At 38.3% G+C, this 11,723-nt stretch overlaps 1 pseudogene; it reads right to left on the minus strand.

Moving 5' to 3' along the window:
• Positions 1–9,962: 9,962 nt before the first annotated feature.
• On the minus strand, positions 9,963–11,170 carry Pank3-ps1 (pantothenate kinase 3, pseudogene 1; annotated as a pseudogene).
• Between the last annotated feature and the right edge of the window lie 553 nt (positions 11,171–11,723).

Here is an 11,723-nt window from a genome sequence, read left to right on the forward strand (position 1 = left end):
TTCACCGTGAGGAGATTCTGGGATGCTAGGTTCTTGGATGTGCTTCTCTAAACTAAGGAACATTTTCAGTACCTAATGTACACTGTACACCGCATGTAGAATAGTGTACAGGGTTCATAGCGAACCTATGGCTGCCTGTGTATATAGTATAATCTATAGCTGACTACTTTACAGTGTCTGCTTTCTCTCATTGGAATGAAATTTACAGCAGCATCTGTATTTTGTATTTTATGCCATTGTTCATTGTTTTGCCTTTTTTTCTCCTCACCTAAAAATCCAATTTTATATATATATGTATATATATATATATGTATATATATATATACATATATATATATATATATATCTTTTTCTCCTTTCCTGGGAAATTTCTAAGATCACTTTTAATATTTAAATTTCTCATTCAAGGTGTTTCCGGGGGGTTTTTCTTCATTTTGATCTAAGTCTTATTTCAATAACTTAATTTTATTACTATCCTAGGTATGCTTTACTGACTTAAAAGTCTTACGATATTTCTAAAAAAAGTAGCGTAAGTCAGAAAAATATTGTCAGACATGCTAGTTCATACATTAATCCAAGCACTCATGAATTTCTGGCCAGCCTGGCCTATAGAGACTCTTGCAATACCAAACTGAAAAACAGTAGTGCACACCTTATAGAAAGCCAAAATAGTTTTACTTTTTCTCATATATATTTGTGTTTGCTTTTACAGCTAAATTGTGGTAATCTTAAACGCTTTTGAACCTTTGAAAGTACCTCATGTATGTACAGTACATTTACTTATATGTATTCATGTGAGAATATTTTTAGCTGCAAGTAAGAAAAATTAGTTACACAGTAAATTAAGTTGATATCTCAGATAACAAGATGTCTGCTAGCTCATGCTCTATTTGCCCAAGGTGAGATACCAGCAAGGGGTAGGATGCCTCTGTACATGCGAGAATAATCGATACACGGTATAGTTTCATTTAAGTGTTCCTTCATCAATAGGTTTGTTCTGGTACAAACCTGTCTTTTCTGGTCATGTGTGTTTTGAGTAATGCTCTTACCATAAACTTCCTGGTGATAATGAGCTAGGAATGTTGGGTAGATAATCAGTTTGGCAAATGCCAAAAGGACTTAGTCAGCTGGAGATAACAATGATCATTTAATATGCAAGACATGTAGCAAGTTGTAACTAGAAGTTAAAATTTGACCAGAGCATAACTTGAAAAATGAAACTAAAAATTATGGAGATGGCTGATGTCTTTTCCTTTTAACAATGGTTAGTTTGTATAGTGACTACTACTTTTTAAACAATGAGTTATATGGGCTTTATCTTGATATTGCTTTCTGATTAAAATATGATGGCATAGTAAATAAAAAATTTACTTGACTTTTACAGTTTTATTGTAAAAAGAGCCTCTAGACCACATGCATTGAAGTTTTTCTCAAGGTCTTGCTTGCTGTTCGTTCGTTGAGATAAGGTCATGTGGGCTATCATGGAACTCCCTAGCCCAGGCTGGCTCTGATTTAGTAGTAATCCACCTGCCCTAGCACCTGAGTGCTTGGATTACAGGTGTGGGCCAGCATACTGTCTTTCCAGGAGTACGTCTTAGCTTTCTGATATTCATACCACATTCAGAAGCTCTAATTATGCCCTGATTGCTATATTTTCAAATATGAAGTGGCGTCGGCTATGATTTAAATAATTCTTAGACATCCATTTTGTCAACTTTATAAAGTCTTGTAGTCTTGTAGTAACTTTAATTTGCTTGTATTTGTATTACATTAGCTAGTTTTTTTGACATCAACATTCACTAAAAGAACGGACCAACTGGGCAAGGATAGTAGCTGATGCTGAATGTAGAAATCTTCATTGCTAATTTTATAAAATCCTCGTTCCCTCTGGTTTTTTCATTCAAGGCTATGATCACTTTAGAATCAGCAAACATTCTCGACATGTTAGGGATTCTAACTGTTTGTGATATTGAGATTTGAACCCAGGGCCTCACTCACGCTAAGCTGTGCTATTGAGCTAAGTCGGGGGTCCCTATAACTTTGCTCTGAAGCATTAGTTGCTGCATCTGATGCTTTGTTTTGAACCAACTTTTAAAAGGGGAGATTAATACAAATGAGCTCATGTGATAATGAAGCCCATAAGTAGTCTGTGTATATTTATTATGCGCCTTTTGGATATCCCTGCTTCCAGTTGAGAACTCCCATCCTGTGTAGAGGCTGGACCCTAGCAGTATTGGTTGTTTCCCTACAAGTAGTTGTTTATTTTTGTCTAATTTGTACTTTCACATATGTTCACATAATTTGTGTTTCACATATGTTTCACATATTCATTCACATATGTTGTACTATTTTTCTGTTTTTCTATCCCTGTTGGTGTTTCTTTTCCTTTCTGTTTTCTGGTAAAACGTTTCAGGTTGGTATTTGGATATTTAAGCTTGCGAGCATCTTTGTCTTATAGCCTAAGTTTGATACTTAAGTGCTAGTGGTTCCTGTGGTTGGTGTCCTTCCTTCTAAGCTATCTTTATCCAGCACACACAGTGCCACTTATTGTGACTCAGAGTATTTGAGATCAAGACCAGCTTTCTGTATTTAGAAAGTTCACAGATATTTTGTCGATTGTGTTATTGCTGGGATAATTGACCTTTGAGTTAGAAAGTGCTGGAATTCTATATAATGTAGGGCTGGTTCTGAGGCTAAGGTCCTCTTCCCTAATTGGTTCTTGATCTGTCAGTGACAAAGCCATGGGCCAATTGCTGGGTAGAACAAATAGGCAGGACTGTCAAGTCCCTGGAGGCAAGCAGAGAGATGGAGGAGAGGAGAGTATGCCATGCTTTTGATGGAGGAAAGTTGACTACCCATGTGAGATTTCATACAGAGTGGGCACACAAGCTGCTCCTACAGGTGGGCAATCGGAGGTGTCTAGAGGGACTAGATTTAACTGAGCAACTAAAGTTTAGGGCAGGTTGTGAGCTATGGAGATCAGAATAATAAGGATGTGCTTTTTCAGTTGGGAGACAGTGGCACCCAGCAGTGGTGCCAAAAAGAAAAGTTGAAATTCAACAACTATGTGTCTGTTTCTTTTATCCATGGATTCAAGAGAAGCCCTAGTATCAGTTTTCCAAGAGCAACCTTGTGTCCTAGATCAGCCTTGTGGTTTAGGAATTTCTCTGGGATCAGCTCAGCCAACAACACAACCAAATTCAACCCAGTCACACCAGTGAAAGCCTTGGCTGGCTGCAAAAGACAGCCAGTTCAGACTCTATATCCTTCATCCACTGTCCTAGGTTTCCACTCCACTGCACAAATGCCTCTGCGTTTCAGTTGTCTCTCCCTGCATTCCCTCTCTCCGTCCTTCCATTCCCACTCACCCCAATTGATCACTTCCACCTTCCGTGATGTCGTTGTGTGTTATTTCCCCCATCTCCCCACCACCCACCTCCCTCCCCAATGAATTTTATTATAGTTAATCTTCCCAGGGAGATTCATACTTTCTCCACAAAGCCCTCCTCTTTACTTGAACACTGTGGGGCTGTGGATTGTACTTTATAATTTACTTAAGAGTTAATATCTATTTATCATGGATAGATACTATATTTGTCTAAGTCCAGGTAGTCTCACTCATGATGACTTTTCCTAGTTCCATTCTATTGCCTGAAAATTTTATTATGTCATTTTTTTTAAACTGCTGAGTAATACTACATTGTATAAATGTACTACATGTTGTTTATCCACTCTTTGGTAGCGGATCATCCAGGTTGTTATCAATTTCTGAATATTACGAATAAAGCTGCAATGAACATAATTGAGCAATGGTCCTGGTGGTAGAATGAAGTGTATTTTGGGTATATAGCCAAGAGTGAGATAGCTGAGTCTTGAGGTAGATTGATTCCCCATTCTTTGAGGAACTTCGATGTTGATTTCCATAGTCACAGTGGCTGTGAAACTTTGCATGCTTACCAGTAATGGAAAAGTGCTCCTCTTGTACCACATCCTCACCAACATTAGCTGTCAATTGTGTTATTGATTTTCGTCATGCTGATAGGTATAAGGTAGAAGATGAAAGTCATTTTGATTTCTGTTTTACTTATGGCTAAGGTTGTTGAATGTTTCTTTAAGTGTTTTTCAGCCATTTGAGATTCCTCTGTTGAGAATTCTTTGATCTATACCCTATTTTTAAATTGTATTATTTGGGGAGTTTTTTGTTTGTTGTTTCTTTGTATTTTTTTATCTAATCTCTTGATTTCTCTATATGTTTTAGATATTAGAACTCTATCTTATATGAAGATAGGCCATTCCATAGGCTGTTACTTTGTTTGAATGACACTGTCCTTAGCCTTACAGATGCTTTAATTTCATGAGGGCCAACTCATTAATTGTTGATCTTATTGCATTCACTATTGGTGTTCTGTTAGGAAAGTTGTGTCCTGTGCCAAGGTGTGAAAGGCTGTTCCCTACTTTCTTCTTTCAAGTTCAATATATCTGGTTTTATTTTGAGGTCTTTGATCCACTTGGTTTTGAGTTTTGAGCAGAATTATAAATATGAACGTATTTTCATTCTTCTAAAGGCAGATATACAGTTTGAATGCCAACATTTGTTGAAAATACTTTCTTTTGATCAAATGTACATTTTTGGTTTTTTTTTTAAATAGAAAGATAGCCACAGGTGTATGAATTTTTCTTTAGGTATTCAATTCAACAGCATTGATCACTGCATCTCTTTGTATTCCAATAACATCTTGTTTTTATTGCCAAACTCTGTAGAACAACTTGAAATCAGGGAAGATGATGTCTCCAGTAGTTCTTTTCTTGTTCAGGATTGTTTTAGTTATACTGGGATATTTTTTCCTTATGAAATTAATTATGGTTTTTAAAAATGTGTGTAAAGAATTATATTAGAATTTTGATGGATATTGCATTGAATTTTTAGATTGCTTTTGGTAAGATGACTAGTTTTAATGTTAATCTTACTGATCCATGAGCAGGGGAGATCATTCCATCTTCTAGTATCTTCTTCCATTGTTTTTTGTTTTGTTTTGTTTTGTTTTTTTTAAATACTTGAAGTTTTTATCATACCGGTCTATTACTTGCTCAGTTAAGGTTACCCCAAGATACTTTATATTTTTTGTGGTTATTGTGAAGAGTGTTCTTTCCCTGATTTCTTTTTCAGTCCACTTGAGATTTGTATACAGGAAGGCTACTAATTTTTTTTTTTTAGTTAATATTGATTCCAGCTACTTCGCTGAAGGTGTTTATCAGATATAGGAGGTTCCCGGTAGAATTTCTTTCATCCATAATTATGTTATACCATCTACAAATAAATATACTTTGACTTTTTTCATTCCAATTTAAATCCACTTGAGCTCCTTCTGTTGTCTTATTGCTCTAGATAAAACTCTTAATATTGTACTGAATAGATATGAAGAGAATAGACAACTTTGTCCTTTAATGATTTTAGTGGAGTTGCCTTGAGTTTCTTTACATGTACTTTGATTTTGTCGGTAGGTTTGCTATAAATTGCCTTCATTTTGTTTAGATATTTCCCTTGCTTCCCTAATGTCTCCAGAAAGCTTATCATGAAAGGGTGTACAGATTCGTTGAAGTCATTTGGGGATCTAATGAGGTGATAATGTGGTTTATTTCCTTCAGTTTATTTATATAGTGGACTACACCGACTGATTTTCATACGTTAAACCATTCCCTCATTTCTGGGGCAAAGCCTATGTGATCATGATTCATGATCTTTTTTATGTGTTCTTGGTTTCCTTTGCAAGTATTTTATCAAGCAGTTTTGCATCTAAGTTCATAATAGAAATTGGTCTGTAAATCTCATTTCTTGAATCTTTACATTGTTAAATTCTGTGAAATTATTCCTTTTTTTAATCAATATTGGATTTCAGGTTTTTAAAGTATGCCCTATGATTCTCTGGATTCCCTTGTTGTCTGTTATTATGTCCTCTTCTCGTTTCGCTTTTATTAACTTGGATATTCTCTCTTAACCTTTTTCTTAGTTTGGATAAGAGTTTGTCAATCTTGTTGATTTTTTTCAAAAGTACAACCTTTGTTTCATTTATTGATTATATTTTCTTTGCTTTTTTAAAAAAATTTCAGCTCTTTGTTTATTTCTTGTGGTTGACTCTTGAGTATGCATGTTTCTTTTTATAGAGCTTTCTTATTTGCCCTCCAATATTTTTTCATGTAGCCATTGTGACATCCTGATGACACGCAGTCGCAATGACACTCAGTTTTGAAGCATAGAACCAAAACAATAGCAATCTCAAATTATTTTACCTCACTTATGATTATTTAGGGTTATATGAAAATGCTTTCTGTGGAAATTACATTCTTTTCCAAGTCTTTTAAACATTAAATTAACAGCAGCTGCAGTAAAGTTAATCTAAAGCCAAAACCTTGGTTGAGAAGACCAACTAATTTGTGAATTAAGATCAGATCCCCACGAGCAGGATTCCAGCATCAGCCCACACTGACTTTAGAAGGACATTGCTGTCAGACACAGGTCTACTCCACTCAGCTCAGAAAAGAGATCCTTATTAGGTAGGACCGTAATCCACTCTGACCCACGGGCAGGCAGGAGATTGCATTTTCATTTTTTAAATGTTGCTGGAACTGTGTGTCTGACAAATATAATAATTTCGGAAGAGCTTTGCGTTCACCCCACCTGTGACCACACACAATGATTAGACATAAAAATAGGTCAAAGAGAGGGGTTACTAAAATCCCAAATATAGCAAATACTTCAACATCTCTGAATGTAGAGGGGTATTTTTGTCTTGTACCAATGAAGAGTAGTAACAATCTCTATATAATTTCGAGGTTAATAGTTAAAATTCAAGACGTTACAGATGAACGTTCACACATACTTTCCAATATCACAGGCAGTGATGAGAGAATAATAACTTTTTTCCTAGTTTTGTAAACATTTAACACATACTAATGAAAGGAAGAGGAATTATTAAAATACTACAAGGCACTAAAAAATTAGCTCTAGGACATGATAGCATCTGAAATGTTTAAGTCATCTTAAGCTCTGCGAGGAATGGAGCAACTGTTATGCTCAGGTTCCTGGCAACGGTGTTATTTCCCATGGTGACCGAATTCCTGGTTAACATATAAAGGGAACCCTTGAGGAAGCTAGGCCAGTGACCAGAGCACTGTAAACCATTACGACAAAGCAGAATTCCATGTACTGAGTGTGTAAGACAGCACAGGTGTCCAACGAGGAGTATTTTAATTTTGCAAGTCGGATAAAAGTCAGCCCAAACTTGGGACACTTTTTATGTTGCTGTATTGAACTGGCTATCATAGTACTTTTTAAAAAAAGGATTACATCATTATATTATTGACGCTGTGACACAATTCCTATTAGATTGTAAAACAAAGATTCTGTGATGCAGGCCGGATGTGGTGGCTCGTACTTTTATTACCAGCACTTTGATGAAGCAGAGGTAGGAGCAGCTCTGAGTTTGAGGCCATCTGGTCTACCTAACAAAGTTCTAGGACAGCCAGGACTATATAGAAAGACTTTGTCTCAAAAAGCAAAGACCAAACGAGATTATCTGGTGACACAGATGAAGCCAGCTGGCCTGCATTGCTGGCAGAATGAAGTGTATTCAGTAACATAGGACATTAGGTGGGAAAAGACGACATAGACGTTTAGAGGCAACCGCCTTAATACCAGAGTATTCTTTTAAAAAAGTATTTCTATTGTTTCGCTCACACCCACCACAAGACTGAAGTCGAATGCGAAGTAGTGTTCATACATTTTCACTGTGCTTTATCAATTCTTTACATAGCCTACAATTTCTGAATTATATTCAAAAATGCAAAACACAAACAAAGATAAAGTGCTCAACAGACGATACGGTAAATTAAGTTGGAAAGAGTTTTGTTTCTAACAAAGTAGTTTTATAAGAGATATTTAGAAACTATAGCCAGATGAACTTTCTCCCTCGAAAATGTAACTGACAAAACAGCATCGTCCTTAGGAATGGGTACCTAACACACCGCAACCACATGCATTCAAGGGCACCATCCACTTAGAGCTGACGAAGAGTCCCGTCTTTGCAAATAACGAGAATTCTTTGAGGGGGCTGACTTTCAATTTCCATGCATATTACTGGCCTAGCCTTGGCAATGACTTTAACCAAAGGAGAAATCCACTACTCCCCAACCTACCCAGAGTTGCTGAGGAGGGAAATGCCGTGCTATGGCCCGTGTATGTGGAGATGCCTGGAGAGGTCTAGTTAATAGGCAACCTTTTGGGGGAGAGGTGGTGTTTTAGATTTGTGTGGATGTTTCACTACCAAAACATAGTAGTGGCTGACAATGCTCTTATCGTTTGAAAGTTATAAGAATTCTTATTAAAAAAAATTCTTTGTAGGTATAAAAAAATAATGATGAGATAAAAAAAATGTCTCTTGGTAATCTTTCAAAATTGACTGCACAAGACTCAGAAACTTTAGAAACTAAGTCCCTAGAATTAACTTTGCTTCCATGAAGGAAATACGGTAGTTTGGAAATTGCTAACTACTAGGATGCATCCCAGGCAGTTTTATTAGTATCAGCTATTAGAAATATTGCATACACTACCCAAGAGATGACATGATGACAATATACAATATTTTTGGATTAGTCAGTAACAGCTTATCTGTGTAAAATAAACTGGTCCAAATAAATGGTCTTGTCTTTGTCTTTGTTTAAAAGCAGAAGCTATCATTTTTTCCCATCTCGTTCTTTTAAAAAGTCCACGTTCAAAAAGTTTTCAAGGACAGAAAATAGTGCTCTCTTGTAAGTCTTCCTAGCACACCTTTAATCTTGGCAAGCAGAGGGCAGAGGGCAGAGGGCAGAGAGCAGAGGGCAGAGGGCAGAGGGCAGAGAGCAGAGGGCAGAGGGCAGAGGGCAGAGGGCAGAGGGCAGAGGGCAGAGGGTTAGGGTTAGGGTTAGGGTTAGGGTTAGGAATTCAATAGAAAAATTCAGGTTCACATTTAAGCACAGTATCATCTGAGAGAAAATTGTACTTCTAGGCAGAGGTCTTACAGACATCCTTTTCTGAGGATATGTTATAAAACTACCATAGTTAATATAGCCTTAACATTTCTAAGTCATAGAAAATGATCTTTGATGGCCAGTACAATAAATTATGAGAGTATGATATTTCCTGCTCACTAGTAACCAAACATACATAAAACAGACTCAAGCAAATATTTAGAAACAATTGTTTCGCATAAACAAACATTTCTGAGGTTTTAAGACCTGGGTCTGAGCACACAGTCTACAATGTTGGCTGCATCTGTGACCTCCTCAGCCTGGACAGGCTATGCAGACCTTGAACGTGCGCCAAGACAGGCAGGAGGGGCAGACCTTGAGTGACAGGCGTTATTGGCCTGAACGGAAACACCTGCCTTGGCTGCAGCTGTGAGCTTTGAAGCGCCAGGAATTAATGAACTGCGAAGAAATGGAAACTTACCGGATAGGCAGTTGTGCTGTTGCTACTCTGCGTTACTGTACTGAGGATGAGTTTTGTGGTTTTCCCTTTATATAACACTGTGCTGATTATTAAACTTTGAGCCTTGATCAGAACACTGCCTTTGCTCCATGTTTCTCTCGCCCCGCCCTTCTCATTTCTAGCCCTCCTTTTGGGTGAGCCCTGCTCGACCTTAAGCCACTGAACCGCTACAGCATCAAATAAATAGAAAATCATTGAGAAAGGTTCAACAATCAAAAGGCTGCATTGCATTTAAGGTGGAACGCCGGCTATCTATACATACAAGGGGACATCCATGAGGGACACGTCCCATTATAGGTCATTCCATGCGGCAAAGCTCACGAGCTTACCGTTCTGACATTTAAAAATGAACACAAATAGCATTGCTCTTTTATCCTTTGGTTGCCAGTGACAAATAGTGAATGCAGTTTCTGGATCAGTTCCTCCTGGATGACATCTCTTAGTAAAGATCGCCCATGTTTTGGCTGAAATTTGGCAGTCCAAGAAGTGCACCGACAGCTCCAAAGTATCCCTCATGTTCTAGAAACAGTGCTTTCAATTATGACCAAAGCACATGCCAGATGTTTCATAGAGACAGTACTGACATGTAAAAAGTTTCCAACGAAGACACCTCAATTTATTTTCTCATTAACAGCAAACATTCACGCCAGGGAACCAGTGTTATTGGTGATAGTAACAAACGTGGCTCTTGCCAGATCCTCTTTACTAGCAGTTTCTCATTTCTCCTTATAAATCATATTACCAAAACTAGAGGCCACAGCCCAACCCAGCAGACCAAGTCTTTCATAATCTCCTCCATAAATATCTCAGACCAGACGATCAGCCTGGGTGCCATTTGAATGACTTTGAATGCCATTTCCGGAGCCTCTTCAAAACTCTCACAGCCAGTCTGTGCATAAACCAAGAAAGGTGCCCCCTCCAAGGCTTGTCCCAGTCACTCTTTTATAGTTGTCTTTGAAATGGCCTGCTAAAATATTGACTTCTGAGGCAATATTCACTACCAGCAGTGGAAAAGGATCAATCAGGTTAAAAGCCATCTTTTGGCATCACTCAGGTTCTGAGGCATTAGCAAAATAATAGCATTCTGCTTATCCATTGAAACTGACAGCATCCATATACAGCAAGCCCTTTACAAGATGGGCAAGTTCATCCAGTTTGTGCAGGTGGAGGTTTCCAGTTGTGCGAAAATCTTTCTCAAACTTGCGAGCACCACCTCCTGTAGCACCGTTTGTAAAGTTGAGACATTTCTCTCTCTCTCCCCCCAATTGGATAAAAATAGGCAGGTCCTGGGTTGAAAACCTGATAAAGTGCAAGTTTCCTCTTTGTCCAAAAAGTGTTAAATCCTTCAGTTCAAGATGTACATCCGGAATGCCAACATTAAAAGTCAAATCTTTCCAAATACTTTTTTTTTCTTTTCTTTTTTTCGGAGCTGGGGACCGAACCCAGGGCCTTGCGGTTGCTAGGCAAGCGCTCTACCACTGAGCTAAATCCCCAACCCCTCCGAATACTTTTTAAGCTCTCAACTTCCTCTTGTTCTTCCTCTGCTGTGATATCACTGCGTCCAAAATATAAGATCTTTACTAGTGTTCCTCCAATGTCCCTGCCAAACCATGGGAAAGAGGGTTTTTCGGCATCCTTGATCTTCATGGAGTCTGCCTAAGGTAGTAGCCTTGGGTGCAGATAAGAGAGGTAAATACTCTGGAGCTGGCTGGGCTTCAAGGCAAAGCCTGGCTGGTTCCTCCCCTCAGACCAGGTGGAGCAGGTCTTGGGCGGGGCGGCAGCGCCTGAGGCCACGGGCAAGCCATAGCCCCACCACCACCACCTTCCAAGCAAAGGGCGGCTGGGATGAACCTGCAGCCCTTGTCGCTCCGTCCCCTACACACTGCACACTACACACACACACACACACACACACACACACACACACACACACACACACACACACACAATCAGTAATGTCAACAGCAACCTTCAAAAATAATGTTGAGGTTTATTTTTCTTTCTCCTAAAAATATTATAAAGAATATACAATCTTACACCAGCATTAAACATGAGTGACTTACAATACAAACTTTCAGAAATAACTGTTAGCATTTAGTGGCGTAATAAATTTTCAATTACAAAATATGATCAAAATGTTAACCCCAGCCCACTTTCAGTGACTCAGTACCAGCAGCTATGTCATCATCAGCTGCCCGTG

Source organism: Rattus norvegicus, chromosome 15 (genome assembly GCF_021556685.1).
Source record: "Rattus norvegicus strain SHRSP/BbbUtx chromosome 15, alternate assembly SHRSP_T2T, whole genome shotgun sequence".
Classification (NCBI taxonomy): domain Eukaryota; kingdom Metazoa; phylum Chordata; class Mammalia; order Rodentia; family Muridae; genus Rattus; species Rattus norvegicus.